The 9,652-nt window shown below is 42.9% G+C and overlaps 1 protein-coding gene across 1 annotated transcript in view; it reads left to right on the forward strand.

Moving 5' to 3' along the window:
* LOC120957677 (protein limb expression 1 homolog) overlaps positions 1-9,652 on the forward strand; it is a 265,788-nt gene that overhangs the window by 117,609 nt on the left and 138,527 nt on the right. The gene's annotated exons all lie outside the window — the stretch shown is intronic.

Consider the following 9,652-nt stretch of genomic DNA (forward strand, 5'->3'; position numbering starts at 1 on the left):
GAGTGTGCGATGACTTCTCTACGGACTCGACGGAGCGCGCTGCACCACATGCGCCCACTTTCTTACGATGCGCTCACACTCCCCCACCTAACTGTGAACAATTCCGTCACAAAGGAATCGGTAAAACAAAAGCTCCCTCCCCGAGCCCCCGCCGTGAGCTGGCGGGCGTGTCTGAGATGGAAGGGTAGCTTTTCCAGTGTTGCTTTGTAGGAGGTGTGTGTGTGAAGTCCCTGCCCAAGTTAAGTCAAACCGAGCGGAGTGTATTCAGCGGAGTGTGTAACTTGAATGAGTCAGCTTTTAAGCAGACAGGAAGCAAAACCGCCCGCGACTATATGTACCGGGCGCGACCGTGTTCGTGTGCGAGTGTGCGTTCTCACTTTCAAGAGTCTAGCCTCATTGACACCATCCTGGTCCTGGTTGGCGCTTGTGCAAGGATGATCAAGTGAGGATAGAGCCGTCTGGCAGGAAACTCTTATTCCGCTGACGCACGTAACCACGTCCCGTGTGGCTTCCGGTGGCCGCAGCATTGAACGCATTTTACGCCTCACCTGTTTACGCTTAGATGGAGCATATGCACGCTTTGCTCGCGATTGCTGTAATGATTAAACCAAACGATAAGCGTGATGTTGGTGACGATATGGTGAAGATACAGAAACACAATGAAGGATACAACTTTGCCAAGCTACTGGGAAATTGTAATATCCCTTAACACACACTCCGAGCTATTCTTTGCGTACATTTACAATGCGTTCTGGGAAGAATGACACGCTGCTGGATAGTGCAATATTGCAACACGACTTCAAACACGATTTCATGGTAAAAACAACGCTTCCTCAGAACCAGAGTGCAAAATCCAAGACAAATATGCAACATGCTTCGACAAAAATGTCACTTGCTTGGTTGGAAAATCCCCAGTGACCGGCTTTGTGCATTCGGTCCGACAAACGAATGGTGTAAGCTTCTCGGGAATTTAATCTTACATGACGAACAACTATTTTTAGACAGGGCAGTCCCTAGAATGCCTCAATCTGGTCGAAGCACCACAATGTAACCATTTCGAACTACACATTCACACAACATTCAATCGTTTCGAAATGGGAAATGGTAACATTTTCAAATTCTTCAAGCACTTACTAGGACGACACACGGAGGCTCGATAAGTTCCTCTCTACCAACGCTTGAGCGTTTAATAATTATAGTCTCTTGCACTATCGCTTTTCATGCGGCGAGACAGCACGTTTCGCTGCATAATAGTGACCTCATTTCTTGAGCCAAAGTAATCATTCATCTTCCGTTATTTTTCCCCAGCCTGATGACGTCCAGAGTCGCCGCAGGTCCGCTTCAAAATAGCTATCGTTAGTAACCACCGTCATCGCCCTCCCTCAACCCCGATCGGCCGATGATGCGATGGATGGGATGCCGGTTACATTCGCGTTATCGTGAAAAATCATCTCAGTTTCATCCGAAAACTGTCGTCCCTTGGTTTGAAATTACCCTCGGTTCGCGCGTATACGCAAACCGTGAGCGCGCACCACCCGTTAGCGCGGGGCGTAATGTCCGAGCGTGACTTAATTTATTCCCATAACTCTTAGCAATATACCATTGTTGTGCACTGTTATCTGATGTAGAATGATTGCACACACACACACACACACAAACACCCACCGTTACCAGTTGTTCCCGGTTCTGGGGATGATGATCTGGGTGGCTTCCAGGGGATGGAAAAAAAACAACAACCCTCACCCAGCAAGATGGTAGCTTTTGGGAGATTACGGATGCTCCAATTCTCGTTGGCTGGAGCGGGCTGAATAAAAAAAAACTTGTTCCTCGCAAACACAATAAGATCGGGATTACGATTGCATGGCGCTCGTCTGTTTCGATGCTGCCCTTGATTTATGCTTCCTCTTGCGCTGCGTGTTTTACACCATTCGCAGAACCCTTCCCACCATGGAACGATATCGTTTGTTTTGGCCACGCGTTCTAAAAGTAGACAAACGCATTGTGATGTTGCAACATTTATCTGGTAGAGCGTGGAAGTGTGGTATGACTTACTTGGCATTTTAAAATGTCACGTGTCAATAACGGAATTTAACAGGTGAGAAATATTTTACGACCAGTGTGGCCTACATACAGGCGTTGGGATGCATTGGGAATGGTATGTGATAGGTTATTTCAATAATATCTTATTCATATGAACCCACACGATTTTGATGTATTTTCAGTAACTTAGAGTAAATTAGAGTTCCTATTGTTTACAATTAACTTTTTTTCAGTATTCAATGTTAACAACGCTCGCGAGTGGTTTTCCCATACGCGCACAAATGTTACAAACATATTGAATAATGCTGGTTACATTGGAAACTGACTCGTGCAACAGTGCAATAATCAAAAATATCAATTTTATTTGCATATATTTACATTGTTTACTCGTATTTCTACTGAAGATAAGATATATGAGTATCATCATAAATGTTTGTTAAAGTGCTTTGTTCCCAGAAAGTTAAAATGCTAATAATTTACTGTGAAATGTATGCTGTAATGGATTTTTGATAGTGAAAACTATGTTGATTTCCCGATTTGTTATGTGTTACGTTATTTTACCGACTTGCTCATAGCTTTGCCCAACCTGCCAATTATTACGGAGAGGTTTGATGGAACAGTTGTGTAATATTTGCCGTTTGCTTTTCGCAAAAAAAAAAGACGGATAAGAAAACTGCTATGATCTAGATACAGGTAAACGTCGTTACAGCGTACCATTTGTTTGCTACACACGTTAACCACCACAGGTATGCTACCAGCTTGCAGCAAAGCAGAGCACCACGTACTAGTCCGCGTACCCCCGAATTAGCTAATACTTGAGCACAATCGGTGGGAAAAAACTAAAATTTACGCATCAAATAGAGCAGTTTATGTGCAGTAGGTTTCTTTTAAGTTCTGTCGATGCAAAACGGTATCGTCAGTCGGTCATGTGCAAACAAAGTATTGAAACTCAGCACCTGTTTCAGTTGAGTTAGAATAGTTTATTTTCTATTTGTAGAATGGAAGATTTTAAAACAGTTTCCAAAATGCAGGTAAGGTCAGGGATTCATCCACTGTTATTCAAATTTCAAAGTCAAACAAACGGAACTAAGCGAGGAACCCAGCTATGCGCCTAAAGGTATGCAATATGGTTTTTATTTTTATTTATTACCTGAATTTCCTTAAAAAATCATTTAATTATTTATGACAAATGTAGAGACCTTCTAGAAAAATGTAGAATCAAAATGATTCCATACAACATGTTATGCGATTCAATTCTCAAACTGCCCTCGCGAAATTGCTTACTCATACGAAATTACCACATCGAAATGATCCACATTTATTTCCTTCTGCTACAAACTCATTTAGATAGCACAACCATTGGCATTTTATAATTTCCCCCTCTCCCACAGTCAAACCCTGCCAGGGACGCAAAAATGTTGATTATTATTTAACGAAATCATTTATCGCTTACCTGTGTTTGCTTTCAAGCGCTTACAGCGCCGTTGCTGTAGTATCGCTCGCCGTTCGAAATTCGCTTCGAACAAAACCTCAATCTGCACATACTTAAAATAGCATTATGTCCTCGGGGCACGGGAACACTCAGTCCATTTGCTCGACCGAAACCAAACCGACCAACACCGTCTCGTACCAATGGCTCCGCTGGTTTCCGAAGGGTCCTCCGAAATTTATGAAATTAGTTTTGCTGCTAGTAGCAATGCATCCGTCTGCTCTTTACCATCACGGCGTTTCCCCACGTGTTCGTGTATGTGTTGTGGTTTTAGCTCGAACCTGCCGAGCGCACCGAAATAGCTCGGAACGGTACAGCAGCAGCCAGCAGCGGGCCAAACCGGCCCCCGGCAGCCGTTCACCAGGGTTGCAATCAAATTTTCATTCTAATTCCTGCTACAATCGAACCGTAACAATTAACATACTTTTGCACTAAATTTCCTCGGATTCCCATCTGCAAATCCCGTGACATCTGGTCGTACGGTTTGCGTAGAGTAGCTTTGGCCTTTCCCCTCCGGTACGGTGGCTTTGGCCGAACCGAACCGGCAACGGTGGCTCGGTTTCGCAAGTAAATAAATATACATGCTTGAGTAATTAGTGTCACGCCGGGCACATGAAGCTAGTCAGGTGTCGAGCCGATCGTCTCACCTTGTAGCTGAAGGCCGTGTATTGCGGGCGATGTGGCCGATGTGGAACATCATTTTCCACGTGATTCATTAAAATATGATGATTTCCCGAAAGAAGCTTTCCATTAAGCGTTCCGAGCGAATAAATCACTTCACCGGTTGCGGATGGACGTGTCGGAAAGTGGGGCGACGTGTGTAGGTAGGTTTGCAACAACCAGGGACTAGTGACCAGTAAGTCCAGAAGGCAACCAACGTCAGCAAACGAAGCCGACGACAAAATATCCCTCGAATGTAGATTTTATCCCTATGCCGATGATAACCAGACCCGAGCTTTCCTCCACGTCGACCGTGCGCAGCAAATCTAGCCGCCGGTCATCATCATCATCATCGTCATCCAGCCGGTATGGCCATAAATTTTACGAACCCGGCCCGGATCTGCCCATTGCCAAACCCATCCCCGGATGTTGACAGTGTAAATATTTTAAGGAATAGCTGAAGCCCAAAACCTTCGGCTCAAACTCGCCGGGGCCACGGGATAGAACGACCACGGGACTGATGCAGTTCCACCAAGCGTTCCGTGACTTTGTTTCGTTCCATTTTTCGACCTGATAGATTTGTTTGACCATCAGAAGCGAGCGAACTACGCACGGGTTTGGAGCGACGCAAACAAAGCAAATATTTTCACTCCCGCTTTGAAGCACATTGTCCAAATGTTTGGCTCCTATTTTCCATTCCACCCACTCGGCAACGCAACGGCATTCTGCCATTCTGTCTGGTCAGCGGGATTGAAATATTTAGCCCCGTGGGTAGGGGTTAGACAGCACAAGCTTTAAGCTTACAAATGCTCCCAAAAAAATACCTCTCAACACGAGCAGAAAAACAATCTTCCAAACTTCACCGAAACAATCCCATTCAAGCGGAGATGATTTAAATAACAAATTAGATGCCACCCAAGCGCACCAACCGCCGACGGCAGGGGAAAGCGCATCAGCACCGGCGGTGGCGGTGATTCAATTTGCTCCGGCAGCAAACACTCAGCCGGCGATGACACTCTCACATCATTATCGTTCGGTGTCGTTATCATCTCGGCGTCTTCATCGGTAACTTTTGGCGATCGATTGCCGGGGTCGCTGTCAGCAGCAGCAACTTCTGGCAGAGGCCTAAAACACCGTGAGCTGACGCGCGAGAGAAGTAAAAAACGGCGCTGCACGCCTCAGTTTCCAAGATTCGATGTTGGTTAAAAGTTTGGGCGAAGCGCGATGGAGCGATGGGGAAGGGGACACACCGAAGCGTCAACAGCGCGAGCCCTTCTCGCCCTATCTTGGACGAGGGTGCGAATTTTTAATCCAATTCTCTCATTACGCGCATGAAGACGTTCCGCTTACCGCACGGTGTCGGCTGACTTAACAAGGTTTTGATTAATTGAAAAGTCAAGCTGATTGCAAAAACATCCCTTGCTGCTTGGCGGTGGGGGGGGGGGGAGGAGGAATGGGAGAGACGGAGGGACGCTCGAACCATTACCATCGAGTGAAAACGGACAGCGTTTGGAGGTTTGGAGGTCGCGAACGCTGTCGATCCTTCGATAAACGGAATAGGATCTATCTGCACCAACAGCGCAAAAATCAAAGCTGGAAAAGTATTGTGCACAGGCGACAGTACCAGGAATTATGGATAATTTTATTAGAATTGATAACTGGCAGAAAAAATACACATTGCAGAAAAATATTTGCATACTATTAACTTGTGTTAACTTGCAAGAAACAAAAAAAATGTTTTCTTTTACTGATTTTTCTTTTATTTTTTATTTTTTTGTTTTGTAAATCTCAATGTTCAATTCTCTAAAATTTTTGTTTGATCACAAATTGCTCGCTCCATTAAGTATCATTAGTTGCTTTTCATGTTTATCCTAATGAATTTAACAGAACTACTTGGAATTTCCAAACGATAACATTTGTCACATTTGTAGCATCAATTTTTTGGCTTCAAATTGAGGTGTTTTTGGGAACTTTGGCTTAATATATTACAAACTGCTTTGTATCAAGTTTGACATTTGGCGACTGATATCAAAGCAAAGCTACATCCAAATCCACACTCAAAACAAGCATCAGATTTTCAGCCAAGATTATTTAGGCCTAGGTTTAAACAAACACCAATTCGTCGCTCAAATGAAGAATTGATTTTTTTGCAGAAGGATAACTATTGATTCAAGAAAGGTTAAACAGTGTTTATTTCGACCTTTTTAAGTTTAATAAAAGTACTATAATTCATTTCAAAAGAAGAAAAAACAACAACTTAAAATGTATCTTTTTTACACAATTTCTGAAATCCAATATGGTAGATCGTAAATGTGCAACGGATGTAACCCGGGCGGTTACACTGAAATGCTGAAAATTTCAGCTTTCTGGCTTAAAATAAAGAAGGGATGATGAGGGAATGATAGACAAACTAAATGATAACCTTAACCTAAACCTATAATCAAGCCTCAGAAAGATTATCTATAGCATGTTATCAATATTTAAAGTCTAGCTTGGCCAAGAATTGAGCAACATATTTGTAATTAAAACTGTCCAAGATTTGAGTGTACCATCAGTTTAGAGAGGTATGTTCCTTATGGATGTAAGCAATTATATTAACTTTCATTCAGTCAATTAACATTCGATCGGCACACATTACTTATGCCCAACCACGAACGATAAAAGAGGTCCTAGGATATTGAATCATCCATAACACATAGAATCACTTTGGTTAGTAGAAAAAGACAAGCTAAGTCTTATTTTGGGTTGCATGTGTGAGACCGCACTGCTGTAAATATCGACTAGAAGTAATTAAAATAAATTAAATATTAAGAACAACTATAGTTTTGAACTATAATGATGAGTTTTTAAAATATTCGAACATAGAAAAATTCAATTTTTGAACCAAATTCAGCTCAACCAACCCATTCGTAGCTAGGACACCTTTACCGGCTGTAGTTATGTCACAAAATAAGAATAAAATTATTATTGAATATTCAATCCTTAGAAAATGAAATATATCCTCAATTATCGTGCACAAAAAACACCTTTTTACACACACATACATACACAATCCATTTCCCGCAATCTACCTACGCGAATCATTACCATCATTTCACAATTTCCTACAACCCGATACTGTGTTACCTAACATTTAACTCTTACCCCAGCCCACGGTGCCGTGGTACCCATTCACACCAAAACACGTGTCATACTCATTTACCGCAATTTCAATCTAGCTCCGATTCAATTAGCACCTTACCCGCGGGCGACGGCGCCTAGACGCGCCCGGTTGAGCATCGCGGACGCAGTGGAGCAGAAATCGGGATAATTGTTTACAGCAATCCATTTTCTTCGACGAGCACTTGTACGAACACTGTGCCACCCTTACGCTCCCTTCAACCCGGCGATTGCGTTGGTTCCTGATCAGCGTTGGTAGGAATTTATCAGATCTTTGATCCACATGCACCACGATAGCTCGCCCTTCGACCTACCATCCTGCAGGTCGGGAAGAAGGTAAAACATAATAAAAAGCCACGAGTGAACCACTTCAAACCATGGTTATTTGCGGGCATCACAGCACCACGGTCACCGGCAACCAACTAGGTAGCAAACTACCCACGTGGAAAACCCTGCTCGTGCGCGCGCCTTTGAAAGCAACGGGAATAATTAAAACTCTTTCCGTCAAATCCCGGCTAGCAGCACAGAGCGCGGCTTTCGCTTACCGCCGCGAAAGAAGAATCGTTATTACTTCATTACTTTCACCCCCAGCGTCGAAGCGCGGCCACGATCGCGAGCAAAGGGTTCCAACAGCCCGACGACGCACACGCGGGCACATGAAACGCGGGCGCATGGTGATCACCATGGCCACAAGCCACGGTTGGTTTTGCACATCGGTTTCGATTGTTTGTGTTCGGTTCGATTATAAAACCAATTAAAAATCAAATTAATTTCTTGTCCTACATCAGGGTGGCGCTCGGGCGAAAGAGAAAAAAAAAGCGGAAACCAAAACGACAAGCGGCAAGAAAAACAACCACACAGCCCCACACTCGACCTGACGCAGTTCGCTTATCCTCGTGCTTTCCGACGTTTTCCGGTACGTTCTAGTGGTCCGGTAATTCTATGCCGTTCGTTTTTTTTTCTCTCTGCTTTTACTACGTGTTCCACGTTCTTGACAAACAATGTTCTAATTTTTTGTTTCCCCTCGCTACCCCGTTCTTTGATTCTTTGCGCTGTCCGCGGGTTTGGTTCGGAGCTTCGGTTTGAAGCTTTTGAAAACTGCTGAAATTGGCAGTGATGAACGACGAGCAGCGGACAACAGCGGCAGCGATAGCGTTCTTTACAAAAATGTAAATTTACAATCATGCAGCGAGCGCTCGGGTAGCGCGAACCCTAGTTCGCTGACAGTGCCAATTTTATTTTCTTATCCATCGATTCGTGAAAGCTTTTTTGAAATGGATTGGGGTTCTGGGTGTTTATTTTGCTGTGCCTGAGTGTGATGAATGCAGTGTGGAGCTATTACTTCATTTAAATTTTAACTTGAACAAAGTAAAAACAAGTTGATGAATTATTGTTGTGATGAAGTGTACAGCAAGTACTGATGAGTTGAGATTTAGTTTAAGCTATAAACTGCTCGGGAATGATTTGACTATCTTTTTTTAGTTTAATCTTGAAAACTGGAAATTCTTAAAATGTATGGTTTATGGAAAGAACAATAGGATTTCTAACTAAATATTTCCTAAAATCTATACAAAATGATGTACAAAATGAGCCCTTAGCTCCTTTCATTTTCTCCTACCCCTAAACGGTCAAGAGCCTTGACGAATATTTAATTAATTTTTATTTCAGGTTTTATTGCAATACTCACAACGTCTGTAGGTTATTCCTTAAATTGATGTTCGTCGACGAACTACAGTTCCGCTCTCACAGCATGTATTTAATACATGCTTTCCGTATTTCTAAAAATAGCTTGAAAATCTTCCGTAAAAACCGTAGTTCCTAGAAGTGTGTCATTGTGCTTTGCGTTTGATGATTGATTGATTGACCGCTTCCTTCTGTTCATACGCAACAAACTGATATCTTCTTCTAGCCAGGTGATTTTGATGGAATTCTAGGAAGTATATTTCCAATTGATAGTTTTGTTGTCATTACAATATGTTTCATCTGTGCATATGACTGGTGCAGTCATTCAAAGTATTAAAATAATCTTGAACATACATTAAATCGCTAGGCAAATGGAAGTAAAGAGCAACGCACATTTCATTTGTTTCTACGCCAAATTAAAAAAAAAAACATACTGTTTTGTAAAGATTGCTAAACCGGAACAGGTTTACGTTTCGTTCCTGAACTAAGACATGAGCATATGGTTAGAAGAGCTTCGATAAAAAAGGAATGAGTTCCTGGATGGTATGATCCGCTCCAGGGTTTGGTATAAGCTACATATCAGTTTGCAACACCCAAGATGGTTCGGGATCAGCTCCAGGA

This window comes from Anopheles coluzzii, chromosome 3, assembly GCF_943734685.1.
Source record: "Anopheles coluzzii chromosome 3, AcolN3, whole genome shotgun sequence".
In the NCBI taxonomy this organism is placed as follows: Eukaryota; Metazoa; Arthropoda; class Insecta; order Diptera; family Culicidae; genus Anopheles; species Anopheles coluzzii.